Here is a 14,926-nt window from a genome sequence, read left to right as displayed (position 1 = left end):
CCCCTCCCCATATCCTCAAGTCCATTCTCTAGTAGGTCTGTGTCTTTATTCCTGTTTTACCCCTAGGTTCTTCATGACATTTTTTTTTCTTAAATTCCATAAGTATGTGTTAGCATACAGTATTTGTCTTTCTCTTTCTGACTTACTTCACTCTGTATGACAGACTCTAGGTCTATCCACCTCATTACAAATAGCTCAATTGCGTTTCTATTTATGGCTAAGTAATATTCCATTGTATATATGTGCCACATCTTCTTTATCCATACATCCGATGATAGACACTTAGGTTGTTTCCATTTCCGGGCTATTGTAACTAGAGCTGCAATGAACATTTTGGTACATGACTCTTTTTGAATTATGGTTTTCTCAGGGTACATGCCGAGTAGTGGGATTGCCGGATTATATGGTAGTTCTATTTGTAGTTTCTTAAGGAACCTCCATACTGTTCTCCCCAGTGGCTGTATCAATTTACATTCCCACCAACAGTGCAAGAGGGTTCCCTTTTCTCCGCACCCTCTCCAGCATTTATTGTTTCTAGATTTTTTGATGGTGGCCATTCTGACTGGTGTGAAGTGATATCTCATTGTAGTTTTGATCTGCATTTCTCTAATGATTAATGAAGTTGAGCATTCTTTCATGTGTTTGCTGGCAGTCTGTATATCTTCTTTGCAGAAATGTCTATTTAGGTCTTCTGCCCATTTTTGGATTGGGTTGTTTGTTTTTTTGTTATTCAGCTGCATGAGCTGCTTATAAATTTTGGAGATTAATCCTTTGTCAGTTGCTTCATTTGGAAATATTTTCTCCCATTCTGAGGGTTGTCTTTTGGTCTTGTTTATGGTTTCCTTTGCTGTGCAAAAGCTTTGAAGTTTCATTAGGTCCCATTTGTTTATTTTTGTTTTTATTTCCATTTCTCTAGGAGGTGGGTCAAAAAGGATCTTTCTGTGATTTATGTCATAGAGTGTTCTGCCTATGATTTCCTCTAAGAGTTTGATAGTTTCTGGCCTTACATTTAGGTCTTTAATCCATTTTGAGCTTATTTTTGTTTATGGTGTTAGGGAGTGATCTAATCTCATACTTTTACATGTACCTGTCCAGTTTTCCCAGCACTACTTATTGAAGAGGCTTTCCTTTCTCCACTGTACATTCCTGCCTCCTTTATCAAAGATAAGGTGACCATATGTACATGGGTTTATCTCTGGGCTTTCTATCCTGTTCCATTGATCTATCTTTCTGTTTTTGTGCCAGTACCATACTGTCTTGATTACTGTAGCTTTGTAGTATAGTCTGAAGTCAGGGAGTCTGATTCCTCCAGCTCCATTTTTCGTTCTCAAGATTGCTTTGGCTATTCAGGGTCTTTTGTGTTTCCATACAAATTGTGAAATTTTTTGTTCTAGTTCTGTGAAAAATACCAGTGGTAGTTTGATAGGGATTGCATTGAATCTGTAGATTGCTTTGGGTCATAGAGTCATTTTCACAATATTGATTCTTCCAATCCAAGAACATGGTATATCTCTCCATCTATTTGTATCATCTTTAATTTCTTTCATCAGTGTCTTATAATTTTCTGCATAGAGGTCTGTTGTCTCCTTAGGTAGGTTTATTCCTAGATATTTTATTCTTTTTGTTACAGTTGTAAATGGGAGTGTTTTCTTGATTTCACTTTCATATTTTTCATCATTAGTGTATAGGAATGCCAGAGATTTCTGTGCATTAATTTTGTATCCTGCTACTTTACCAAATTCATTGATTAGCTCTAGTAGTTTTCTGGTAGCATCTTTAGGATTCTCTGTATAGTATCATGTCATCTGCAAACAGTGACAGCTTTACTTCTTCTTTTCTGATTTGGATTCCTTTTATTTCCTTTTCTTCTCTGATTGCTGTGGCTAAAACTTCCAAAATTATGTTGAATAAGAGTGGTGAGAGTGGGCAACCTTGTCTTGTTCCTGATCTTAGTGGAAATGCTTTCAGTTTTTCACCATTGAGGACGATGTTGGCTGTGGGTTTGTTATATATGGCCTTTATTATGTTGAGGAAAGTTCCCTCTATGCCTACTTTCTGGAGGGTTTTTATCATAAATGGGTGTTGAATTTTGTCAAAAGCTTTCTCTGCATCTATTGAGATGATCATATGGTTTTTCTCCTTCAATTTGTTAATATGGTTTATCACATTGATTGTTTTATGTATATTGAAGAATCCTTGCATTCCTGGAAGAAACCCCACTTGATCATGGTGTATGATCCTTTTAATGTGCTGTTGGATTCTGTTTGCTAGCATTTTGTTGAGGATTTTTGCATCTATGTTCATCAGTGATATTGGCCTGTAGTTTTCTTTCTTTGTGACATCTTTGTCTGGTTTTGGTATCAAGGTGATGGTGGCCTCGTAGAATGAGTTTGGGAGTGTTTCTCCCTCTGCTATATTTTGGAAGAATTTGAGAAGGATAGGTGTTAGCTCTTCTCTAAATGTTTGTTAGAATTTGCCTGTGAAGCCATCTGGTCCTGGGCTTTTTTTTGTTGGAAGATTTTTAATCACAGTTTCAATTTCAGTGCTTGTGATTGGTCTGCTCATATTTTCTATTTCTTCCTGATTCAGTCTTGGCACATTGTACATTTCTAAGAATTTGTCCATTTCTTCCAGGTTGTCCATTTTATTGGCATAGAGTTGCTTGTAGTAATCTCTCATGATCTTTTGTATTTCTGCAGTGTCAGTTGTTACTTTCCCTTTTTCATTTCTAATTCTATTGATTTGAGTCTTCTCCCTTTTTTTCTTGATGAGTGTTTATCAATTTTGTTTATCTTCTCAAAGAACCAGCTTTTAGTTTTATTGATCTTTGCTATCGTTTCCTTCATTTCTTTTTCATTTATTTCTGATCTGATTTTTATGATTTCTTTCCTTCTCCTAACTTTGGGTGTTTTTTGTTCTTCTTTCTCTAATTGCTTTAGGGGCAAGGTTAGGTTGTTTATTCGAGATGTTTCCTGTTTCTTAAGGTAGGATTGTATAGCTATAAACTTCCTTCTTAGAACTGCTTTTGTGCATCCCATAGATTTTGGGTCGTCGTGTCTCCATTGTCATTTGTTTCTAGGTATTTTTTTATTTCCTCTTTGATTTCTTCAGTGGTCACTTCGTTATTAAGTAGTGTATTGTTTAGCCTCCATGTGTTTGTATTTTTTACAGATCTTTTCCTGTAATTGATATATAGTCTCATAGCGTTGTGGTCAGAAAAGATACTTGAAACAATTTCAATTTTCTTAAATTTACCAAGGCTTGACTTCTGACCCAAGATATGATCTATCCTGGAGATTGTTCCATGAGCACTTGAGAAAAATGTGTATTCTGTTGTTTTTGGATGGAATGTCCTATAAATATCAATTAAGTCCCTCTTGTTTAATGTATCATTTAAAGCTTGTGTTTCCTTATTTATTTTCATTTTGGATGATCTGTCCATTGGTGAAAGTGGGGTGTTAAAGTCCCCTACTATGAATGTGTTACTGTCTATTTCCCCTTTTATGGCTGTTAGTATTTGCCTTATGTATTGAGGTGCTCCTGTGTTGGGTGCATAAATATTTACAATTGTTATATCTTCTTCTTGGATCGATCCCTTGATCATTATGTAGGGTCCTTCTTTGTCTCTTCTATAGTCTTTATTTTAAAGTCTATTTTGTCTGATATGAGAATTGCTACTCCAGCTTTCTTTTGGTTTCCATTTGCATGAAATATTTTTTTCCATCCCCTTACTTTCAGTCTGTATGTGTCTCTAGGTCTGAAGTGGGTCTGTCGTAGACAGCAAATATATGGGTGTTGTTTTTGTATCCATTCAGCCAATCTGTGTCTTTTGGTGGGAGCATTTAGTCCATTTACAGTTAAGGTAATTATCAATATGTATGTTCCTATTACCATTTTCTTAATTGTTTTGGGTTCATTATTGTAGGTCTTTTTCTTCTCTTGTGTTTCTTGCCTAGAGAAAGTTGTAAAGCTGGTTTGGTGGTGCTGAACTCTCTCAGCTTTTGCTTGTCTGTAAAGTTTTAAATTTCTCCATCAAATCTGAACGAGATCCTTGCTGGGTAGAGTAATATTGGTTGCAGGTTTTTCTCCTTCAGCACTTTAAATATGTCCTGCCAGTCCCTTCTGGCTTGCAGAGTTTCTGCTGAAAGATCAGCTGTTAAGCTTATGGGGATTCCCTTGTGTGTTATTTGTTGTTTTTCCCTTGCTGCTTTTAATATGTTTTCTTTGTATTTAATTTTTGATAGTTTGATTAATATGTGTCTTGGTGTATTTCTTCTTGGATTTATCCTGTATGCGACTCTCTGTGCTTCCTGGACTTAACTATTTCCTTTCCCATATTAGAGAAGTTTTCAACTATAATCTCTTCAAATATCTTCTCAGTCCCTTTCTTTTTCTCTTCTTCTTCTGGAACCCCTATAATTCGAATGTTGGTGCGTTTAATGTTGTCCTAGAGGTCTCTGAGACTGTCCTCAGTTCTTTTCATTCTTTTTTCTTTATTCTGCTCTGCAGTAGTTATTTCCACTCTCTTATCTTCCAGGCCACTTATCCATTCTTCTGCCTCAGTTATTCTGCTATTGATCCCATTTAGAGTATTTTTAATTTCATTTATTGTGTTGTTCATCGTTGTTTCTTTCATCTTTAGTTCATCTAGGTCCTTGGTAAACATTTCTTGTATTTTCTGTAATCTATTTCCAAGATTTTGGATCATCTTTACTATCATTCTGAATTCTTTTTCAAGTAGACTGCCTATTTCCTCTTCATTTGTTACGTCTGGTGGGTTTTTGCCTTGCTCCTTCATCTGCTGTGTGTTTTTCTGTCTTCTCATTTTGCTTATCTTACTGTGTTTGGGGTCTCCTTTTTGCAGGCTGCAGGCTCGTAGTTCCCGTTGTTTTTGGTATCTGTCCCCAGTGGCTAAAGTTGGTTCAGTGAGTTGTGTAGGCTTCCTGGTGGAGGGGACTAGTGCCTTGTTCTGGTGGATGAGGCTGGATCTTGTCTTTCTGGTGGGCAGGTCCACGTCTGGTGGTGTGTTTTGGGGTGTCTGTGGACTTACTATGATTTTAGGCAGCCTCTCTGCTAATGGGTGGGGTTGTGTTCCTGTCTTGCTAGTTGTTTGGCATAGGGTGTCCAGCACTGTAGCTTGCTGGTCGTTGAGTGAAGCTGGTGCTGGTGTTGAGATGGAGATTTTCGCCATTTGATATTATGTGGAGCTGGGAGGTCTCTTGTGGACCAGTGTCCTGAAGTTGGCTCTCCCACCTCAGAGGCACAGCACTGACTCCAGGCTGTAGCACCAAGAGCCTTTCATCCACATGGCTCAGAATAAAAGGGAGAAAAAGCAGAAAGAAAGAATTAGTAGAAGTAGAAAGAAAGAAGGAAAGGAGGGAGGGAGGAAGGAGGGAAGAAAAAAGCAAGAAGATAAATTAAAATAAAATGAAGTAAGATAAAATATAATAAAGTTATTAAAATAAAAAAATAATTAAGAAAAAAAAAACGGACGGATAGAACCCAAGGACAAATGGTGGAAGCAAAGCTATATAGCATAAATCTTGCTCTCAAAGTCCACGTCCTCAATTTGGGATGATTCGTTGTCTATTCATGTATTCCATAAACATCAAATTGATTGTGGAGCTTTAATCCGCTGCTTCTGAGGCTGCTGGGAGAGATTTCCCTTTCTCTTCCTTGTTCTCACAGCCCCCAGGGGCTCAGCTTTGGATTTGGCCCTGCCTTTGCTTGTAGGTCGCCGGAGGGCGTCTGTTTTTCGCTCAGACAGGACGGGGTTAAAGAAGCCGCTGATTCGAGGGCTCTGGCTCACTCCGGCCGGGCGGAGGGAGGGGCACGGCGTGAGGGGCGGGCCTGCGGCGGCAGAGGCGGGCGTGACGTTGCAGCAGCCTGAGGCGCGCCGTTTGTCCCTGGGAACTGGGGCCCTGGCAGTGGCGGGCTGCACAGGCTCCCCGGAAGGGAGGTGTGGAGAGTGACCTGTGCTTGCACACGGGCTTCTTGGTGGCGGCAGCAGCAGCCTTAGCGTCTCATGCCCGCCTCTGGGGTCCGCGCTTTTAGCCGAGGCTCGCGCCCGTCTCTGGAGCTCCTTCAAGAGGCGGTCTTAATCCCCTCTCCTCGCGCACCAGGAAACAAAGGGGCAAGGAAAAGTCCTGTCTCTTCGGCAGCTGCAGACCATTTCCCGGACTCCCTCCCAGCTAGCGGTGGCGCACCAACCCCCTGCAAGCTGTGTTCACGCCGCCAATCCCAGTCCTCTTCCTGCGCTCCGACCAAAGCCCGAGCCTCAGCTCGCAGCCCCGCCCACCCCGGCGGGGGAGCAGACAAGCCTCTCGGGCTGGTGAATGCCGGTCGGCTCTGATCCTCTGTGCGGGAATTTCTCCGCTTTGCCTTCCGCACCCCTGTTGCTGCGCTCTCCTCTGCGGCTCTGAAGCTTCCCGCCTCCGCCAGCCGCAGTCTCCGCCCGCGAAGGGGCTCCTAGTGTGTGGAAACGTTTTCTCCTTCACGGCTCCCTCCCACTGGTGCAGGTACAGTCCCTATCCTTTTGTCTCTGTTTATTCTTTTTTCTTTTGCCCTACCCAGGTACTTGGGGGTTTCTTGCCTTTTGTGAGGTCTGAGGTCTCCTGCCAGCGTTCAATAGGTGTTCTGTAGGAGTTGTTCCACACGTAGGTGTATTTCTGGTGTATCTGTGGGGAGGAAGGTGATCTCCGCGTCTTACTCTTCCGCCATCTTCCCGGAAGCCCCTAATCTTATTATACTAAAAAAAAAGTCAAATTAAACCAAAAATAAAATGCAATTGGCATCTATTAAATTGGCAGCAGTTTTAGTTGCCCTTCTCATCTGTTTTTCTCTCTGTTCCTTTACCCCTTACCGGCCTTGTGAAGTATTTTGTTCCTATGTGGTTTATTTCATCCACTTTATCAACTGTCCCCATCAAAGCTTATCCTCTGAGAAGACTCTAATCTCAAACTAAGGAAATGTGAATTCTTTTACACCTTTTGTTTTCTCTTATTCTCTTTTATTTTAGAACAATAAAAGGTATTTTTGTTTTAAACCTAGGTGAGAGGTGAAATTTTGGTGGACTTGTGTACTTCCCAAAAGACTCAAACACATTGTTATGGTAACATACCATCTTGCCAGGGTCAGTTGGGCAATCAGGATGGACTGAAATACCTGGATCAGAGTCTCAAAAGAAGAGCCAAAGTGTGGGCAGTCTAGGACAGACAGGATGTGGAAATAGGTTTTGAGAAGGAAGATGAGCAGGGGAGGAAAAGAAGGAGACGGGCAATTGCACCCTAGCATGCTTGCATGGGGGACCTTTGGTAGAAAGACAGAAACCTGGAGGCTTCGGTAAATCCCTCAGGGACTACTGTTTATGTCCCTGGTCTTCGTGGTGCAAAATGCCAGATAGGATGTATCAATATCATGATTGAGAGCTTTGAGGACAGTATCGGGCCTATTTATGAGGGGATTGGCATGTTGTTCCTGTGCTCTTTGGTATTTAACAAGGCATATTGAATCAGTACAAAGCAGAGTGGGCACTAATGGTCAACATGTGTTTGTTCTCTACATCTGTGTCTCTTTTTCTACCCTGCAAACCAGTTCATCTGTACCATTTTTCTAGGTTCCACATATATGCGTTAATATATGATATTTGTTTTTCTCTTTCTGACTTACTTCACTCTGTATGACAGTCTCTACATCCATCCACGTCTCTACAAATGACCCAATTTCGTTCCTTTTTATGGCTGAGTAATATTCCATTGTATATATGTACCACAACTTCTTTATCCATTCATCTGTCGATGGGCATTTAGGTTGCTTCCATGACCTGGCTGTTGTAAATAGTGCTGCAGTGAACACTGGGGTGCATGTGTCTTTTTGAATTATGGTTTTCTCAGGGTATATGCCCAGTAGTGGGATTGCAGGGTCATAGGATAATGTTATTTTTAGTTTTTTAAAGTACCTCCATACTGTTCTCCATAGTGGCTGTATCAATTTACATTCCCACGAACAGTGCAAGAGTGTTCCCTTTTCTCCACACCCTCTCCAGCATTTGTTGTTTGTAGATCTTCTGATGATGCCTATTCTAACTGGTATCTCACACCTTCATTTTTTTCTTCATAAAAAGCCATCCCTTTGCTCTACCCTCAACTCTGTGTCCATGCTCTGCCCACCATGTGTCTTTGCCTTACTTTATAACACATGATCCCATTCCCCAGTGATCTCTGTCATGTAGAAGCCACAAGATGCTGTGGAAGAGAATGAGCTTTGCAGTCAGAAAGACCAGCAGCTCTGCCTCATCACAGTTTTGATGTGGGACTTTGGCAAAATTACTTAAACTCTCCAAATCCTAGTTTCTTTAGCAGGAAATGGGGAATAGAAATATATTCTTTGCAGAGAAAATTATGTAAAGCATCTAGTGTAGTGTTTGGTACCTGGTTGGCATTACATCTATGCCATTTACATTATTTTAAGATCCTATGTAATTGAGCATTGCTTTTAATTTATATTTTAGCAGTTGGAATAGAGCTAAAACATTAAAACATGGTATGTATAAAAACTGAAGTAATCTAGCTTTGCTGCTTTCTAATTGTGTCATTTGATGAAATTCCTTAACTCAGTCTAAATTTTATTATCTAAAATTTAGTAGAGTAACAGTAAGTATTCCACAGTTTTGTGAAGATTAAATGTGATAATGTACTAAGGTAATTAACAAAGAACCCCACCAGGTAAATATTCAACAAATATTAAGAACTGCCCTTCAGGAAATACGAAGTGAGATCAGGCAGCAGTAATTCTTTCTATAAGTTGGATTGGCCCTTCTCCCTAGAGTTCACTGTCTCCTGGGTAAGATATCAGGGTGGGGGAGGTGGAGGCCTTCAGGGATTCTCTGGGCCATGGACCTCATGTAAAAAAGTAGAAACTGAAGCCTTGGGAGCTTTGGGGCCTGTCCCAGGCCACACAGGGAGCTAATGGCCAAGTCTACTGGAGTCCTAGGTTTTTCCACAGTTCCCCAGGGTCTGACCTCTCTGCCACCCCTCATTTCTGTGCCTTTTGACCTACAGGAGTGCACATCAAGGCCTTTGACAAATAAACAGTGGCCTAGAGATTAAACTGCACCTGAAGCTGGTTATGCAGGTTCACTTAGCATTTGAACCAAGGGCGGAAACTCAGTTATACCCAGACTGCAAAGGGATTAACCCATTCTCAGACTCAGCCTGTGAATTATTGCCCACTTAGTAAATACAAAGAGGAGGGAAGAACCAAATCTCATTAAAAGAAACAAATCTGTATACATTTTTTAACAAGCAAATAAATAGAAAGTAAAAACAGCAATGAAGAAAACAATTGGAAATAATCTAAATATATTTAGATGCACGGGAAAAAATCCAGATGAACTTTCTTCTGGCTATCTCATGCATCGTGGACAAGAAAGGGAATATGAAGGAATACAGTGGAAAAGATTAATTTCTGTGAGAAATCTTGGGGGCCATCTTAGAATTTTGCCTACAGCCATCATGTTTCAAACATCTCAATCTTTGAAGCCAAATTGGACTTTTTTCTGTGCCCTGAACAAGATAACTTTTCTCCTACCTCAGGGTCTTTGCATTTTCTATTTCTTCTGTTTGGATAAAGGATTTGCTTAGAAGTTACATCCACAATGAGATCATTCTAGTTAGAGAGGTCCCTTCTGCTTCCTCATGGAAATACCTTCTTTATCTTCAAATACTTACTGCCACTTAAATACCATTCACTTACCTACTGGTTTATGTGTTTATTGTCTTTCACTGTGCCTCTTTCCCAATATAAGCTCCATAAGAGAAAGGACTTTAGCTTTGAGCATAACACTTAGAGCCAGGTGATCTGACACACCTCCCACTACTCACTGTGCTCGGACTCCCTTGGGGTTCTAGAACAAACCTACGTTTCCACTTTACCTTGTCCAAGGGAATGACAGATAAAATGTAAGCTTAGGTACGTAAATACTGGCTCAAAGGAGAAGAACCATGTACTTGGCTTATCAGTTATTCAATGTTAATTTCCAGATACCCAAAGCAAGTATGAAGCCATCAGAATTGCCTTCTATTCTCTCAAGTCTCAGGATGTGCCTCCTTCCAAACCTTGAGCTGGACACAGTGGATGTGGATGTAAGTCTCCAAATCTGTTAAGTTCGTTAAGCCCTTCCTTCGGTACAATATTATTTTTAAAAATCCCTGACAGTTTGTTGTGATGGAAAAGAATCCACCATGTGACACGTATTGGGTACGTGTGTGTAATAAACTTTGGGATTTTAGCATCCCTTGACAATTACATTTCTTGCTGTATCAGCTGTTTTAATACCTTTTCTTCTTAGTTATTTGTGTTTTAATTGTATTTATGCCCAGCCATTAGCATATGGTATTAGGTTCCAAATTTTAAGTAAAACTTGTTTGTACCATTTATTGTGAGATGCTGTTTTCCCTCATTTCCTACTAAATTTCCCAATAATTGTATTGAACTTTTATTGATGGAAGGGATGTATTAAGGTACATTTAGCATTCTGAACCCAGGACCCTTGCTTAGACAATATCACACTCTAGTAGGTGGCGTGGTTTTGTGTGTCTAGATATAGATACAGCTTATAGATACCTAGATATGTGTTTGCATTGTATATATATGTAAATATTTATATAATTCAGTGATGCCTTTTATTTAAGTTCAATTGATGAATAACCTCAGCTGTGCATATTTTCATGCACAGAATTAATCCTGTGATACAGCAGACATGTGATCTCGTGGAAAAATTTGAGCTGACTGAGCCCAGATCAAAGTAAATGAAAGTGGTATCTGTTTAGGAGTTTTAATGTTCAACCGGGAATTTTCTCTCTAGTTACTTCCTAGTAAACAGAGATTTCGCTGATGTGAAATGACAGGAATTACAGGGTCTGGTCTGGCTTACCAGATTTTGCCAAGAGAGCCTACATCCCCTGGGTTTGAGACCAAAGTACATAATTAATTTTTTGCCCACGCCTGTGGGAGTCACGCAACTTGTCATAAAACAGGCTACCAGCATCGTAACACTTTGAGGGTATTTGTTTCACGAAAGACAGAGGAAGAAGCTATTACTACAACTATGTTGATCTTCTTTCAGAGGAGGGAAAATTGAGCCTTAGGGTGAAAAGGAGAAGGTTCAGAAGGTATATCTGATGTGTCTGCGATAATTATGTTTACATGGGTAAGAGGTGTCAGAGTGACATTACTCATGAGGCTGATCTGAACAGAATGTTGCAAATCACTTTCAAGATTTTTTTTTGGACTTCCCCATATTTTTGGAGGTTGGAGTCAGGATTACTGGCTTTGGTAATTAATCCTCCCCAGCCTGCATTCTTTGCTACTGAGCATAGCAGTGATTCAGGGGCCCAACCTGCTAAATCAAGATAATGCTTGACCTCTGGAAGCAGAAGCCTTTTCCTCATTTAGCCAGAGAAACTAAACCCAGGAGCACACCTGGTAAAATCAAAAGAATTCATATTTGACGAGCTGTAGAGGGAACTCAGAATATCCATTTTGGGTATTTTGACGGTATTTTAAGTATATAATATAAAAAATTATAAATTCAAAGGACGAAGTCAGTTGAATTCTATGTGTGAGTACAGACATAGGGCCCTTAAAGAGCTGTGATATTTTCAAGGGAACCATTGATTTCAACAAATTTATCACAGCTGATCTGTCATGGCTGCTGTATTTGTAGGTTTATTTGCCTGTTGTTCGTTTCACAAGAACATTATATTAATATCACAGCTATGCATAAAGTAATTCGATTGATTTTGTTTGACCAGAGCTAAGATGTTTGAAATCATTTTGTCCAATAGACCATCATTATCTTTGTGTTGCTTTGCAGTTAGTCATAATGCCTTTAGACAACTTCTCTGACTCTAGTGAGATTGTATAGATAAAATTATCACTTTGCTTTTTGTCAGCAAAGGGAAATAGGATCACTTTTTCACTATGAAAACAATTAAGCTTTATAAGAAATTAACACCAGAGTGGCCCCCTTTGAAAGAGTTAAGACAAAGGTGCTGAACTGTCTGGCGTGGGCACCAGAATCAGCACTTTAAAAAACATTTGACTGAATAAATGAAATTCGTGGTGATTTTCTTATTCTTTTAAAAATAATTTTACCAGTCATTCAAACAGCTTAAACTTGAGATTTTTGAGACCAGAGAGAAGAAACATTCTGATCAAGAGTGCTATTGTGTTTTTCCAGCTCCACAAAGAAATACTAAAGCCTTAGTATTTCTTTGAGTTTAAAGATCAGTCTGAGGTGGGATGAGCCAAGAAAGGGAGAAACATCTTTTGTTTTGAAAAACAAATGACACATTAGGTATTTTCTCTGTTCGCTGCTACCCTGTGTCTGGCCCTACAGGGCAATCTGAATTTGCTTTTATGGTGGCCCTTATCACTCTGTCCTATAAATGTGTCCTAGAGTTGTATGTCTGTCTATTTCAGTAGATTGCACAGTCTTTGAGAACAAGGTTTAAATGTATCACCTGACTTTATATTCCTAAGGCCCACTTAGTGCCTAGAACATACTAGGAGCTCAAAAATAGGGGACTGAATGAATGATTAAAATGGTAGAATTCTGAAAGCTTTTTGGAGGCTACTGCATCTCTTCAGTCTTATGTGTATGTGTGTGTGTACGTCTCACCCAAGATGTTACTAGCCTCATCTAATTATGTTTTTTCTGACTATGTTTAGTCTAAATTTAATTTTACACTCACACCCACACACAATCTCATATACCCACCAGACACATGCCTATCACAACAGCGATACACACTACTTATAATCTTTCACTTTTAGACTTTAAAAGCAAAAAGAACAATCTCCATATTTCTTTCATTCCCAGCGGCCAAACCTTTTTGTCATCAGACACCTGAACCCTCTGTCAGGGAAGTTGTAGGCCATCCTCAGATATTTTGTTTTTTATGATTCAACTTGAACAACAGTTGTACACATGGAAAGATATTGGTCCTTATCCTCAGATTCTTTGCTCAAACATCCTTTGCATGGTAGTTTCATCTTAGGGCAACTCTCAGAAGCCTGACCTCTATAGCCTAAAATTTGTGGAGACTCGGAGAAAGCGGGTGAAACTCATGAATCAAAACCGAAGCACAGTTTTCCTTTCGATCAACTTTTCAGTCTTGGCTTATTTTGACATCAAAAGCCCTAGATTCATTCAGTGGAGACAAAATGTGAGATGAGTGTACTTCCCTCTGTGCTATAGCACAACATGAACTTTAGAGGGATTTGCAAGTTGTTTAAGGTCTAAAATATTTGTTCCCTGCTTTTCTAGTACATGTGTTTGAGGCTGAGAATCTTATCAGTAGATAAGAGCAGAGAGACTGCCATCCCACATTCCATGAACTCACTTCCAGATGGTTTAGAGACTAAAGGGTGAAAAACTCAAGCTCTTCAATCAAGCCAAACAGCCCACACCTTTATTGCCCCATTTGTTTAGCAGCCTGTCATGGGCCTCCTAACATCTCAGAATCAGCCATGGGGGCAGCTGTTTAATTAACTCCTCAAGGCTGCATTTTGGTGGGGGCAATTCATTTATTATGAAAAACAAATTGAAAGCCCCGAGGGTTTTTGTTCTTTTTTTTCTTTAGTGGTTTCTGTTATCTGGAGCTTCTGGCTCAGTCCAAATAGCAAAGATGATGGTTTTTTTTTTTAAAGGAGCCACTTGATCTTTTGTGTTGTTACTTTTTCTTTCTTTCCTTTTTATTTTCCTAAATCAGTCTGGCTATCTGACTTGAACGTGGAAAGATTTCTTTTCCTTGGTGCCAGGAAACGATGGCATTTTTCCAGAGTTTTTTTTAAAGGTTTTAGTTGTAGAAATACCACAATTGCAATACTAACTTCTTATAACAGTGACAGGGTTATACGTTGCTCTATTCCAGGTTAAAATTTGGTTATGAATAATTTTTGGCCAACTTGATTTCAATAAGAATTTGAGAACTTACTGCTGTATACCTCTGTGCTAGGTGCTAAAGAACATATAGAAAGAGAAAAGAAGACCCCTGGCCTTGAGAAATTTACAGTCCCACTTTCTGGGAAAATATATACTCATGTTTTTAATTATCTTTAATTTTTTATATGGTGATAATTTTTTATTTAAAAAAGATTTGCAAGACATTATAGAATGTTTCCATATACTCTTTACCCAGTCTCCTCTAATGCTAACGTCTTATATAACTATGATATCAAAACATAAATTGACACTGTCACAATACTATTAACTATAGACTTACACACTTCCCCAGTTTTTCCACTGACATCCCTTTCCTGTTCCAGGATCCCATCAGGCTCCCACACATTGCATTTAGATGTCGTGCCTCCTTGGTCTCCTCAAATCTGTGACAGTTTCTTGGTCCTTCTTATCTTCTATGACCTTGATACATTTGAAGAGTAGTAGTCAGGTGTTTCATCAAATGTCCCTCTGTACTCATCCTTTTAGTGCCTACTGAGAATCAGCCTCTTTCAGAATGTTCCCTGGAGACAATGTACAAAGATTTAGAATCATACAGACTTAGAGTAAGACCCATAGGGTCTCCTCATTTTTAAAGTGTAGAAAATGAGTTCCAGAGAAAAAAACCAGGATTTGCTCAAAGTGAGACAGCTGACTGAGGTCAGATTAGAAGGAACCCAGGCCTCCTGACTTCCAAGGCAGTGTGGAATTATCCTCCATTCCTATTTGGAATCCTGGGGAAATTTAATTCGTGGGCAAGGCTGACCTCCAGGTGTGCTCCCGTGATGCCCGGAGGTGGGCTCCACATTCTTCCCTGCATCCCAGCACAGAGCCTGCTCAGCAAGCACTGTTGAACTGAATTAAATCATGCTCAGAATGTTAGGAATGGCTAAAGGTGCTTCTCCAAGACATGAGGTAAAA

At 39.7% G+C, this 14,926-nt stretch overlaps 1 long non-coding RNA gene across 1 annotated transcript in view; it reads left to right on the top strand.

Annotated features, from left to right (window-relative positions):
• Positions 1–14,926, top strand: part of LOC137205440 (uncharacterized) — a 340,710-nt gene that overhangs the window by 236,626 nt on the left and 89,158 nt on the right. The window contains exon 3 of the long non-coding RNA XR_010934144.1: positions 10,041–10,142. This is a non-coding gene — a long non-coding RNA (uncharacterized lncRNA). The remainder of the gene's footprint in view (positions 1–10,040; positions 10,143–14,926) is intronic.

Source organism: Pseudorca crassidens, chromosome 14 (genome assembly GCF_039906515.1).
Source record: "Pseudorca crassidens isolate mPseCra1 chromosome 14, mPseCra1.hap1, whole genome shotgun sequence".
In the NCBI taxonomy this organism is placed as follows: Eukaryota; Metazoa; Chordata; class Mammalia; order Artiodactyla; family Delphinidae; genus Pseudorca; species Pseudorca crassidens.
The sequence above is the reverse complement of the archived record's forward strand: the minus strand, read 5'-3'. Positions and strand labels throughout refer to the sequence as shown.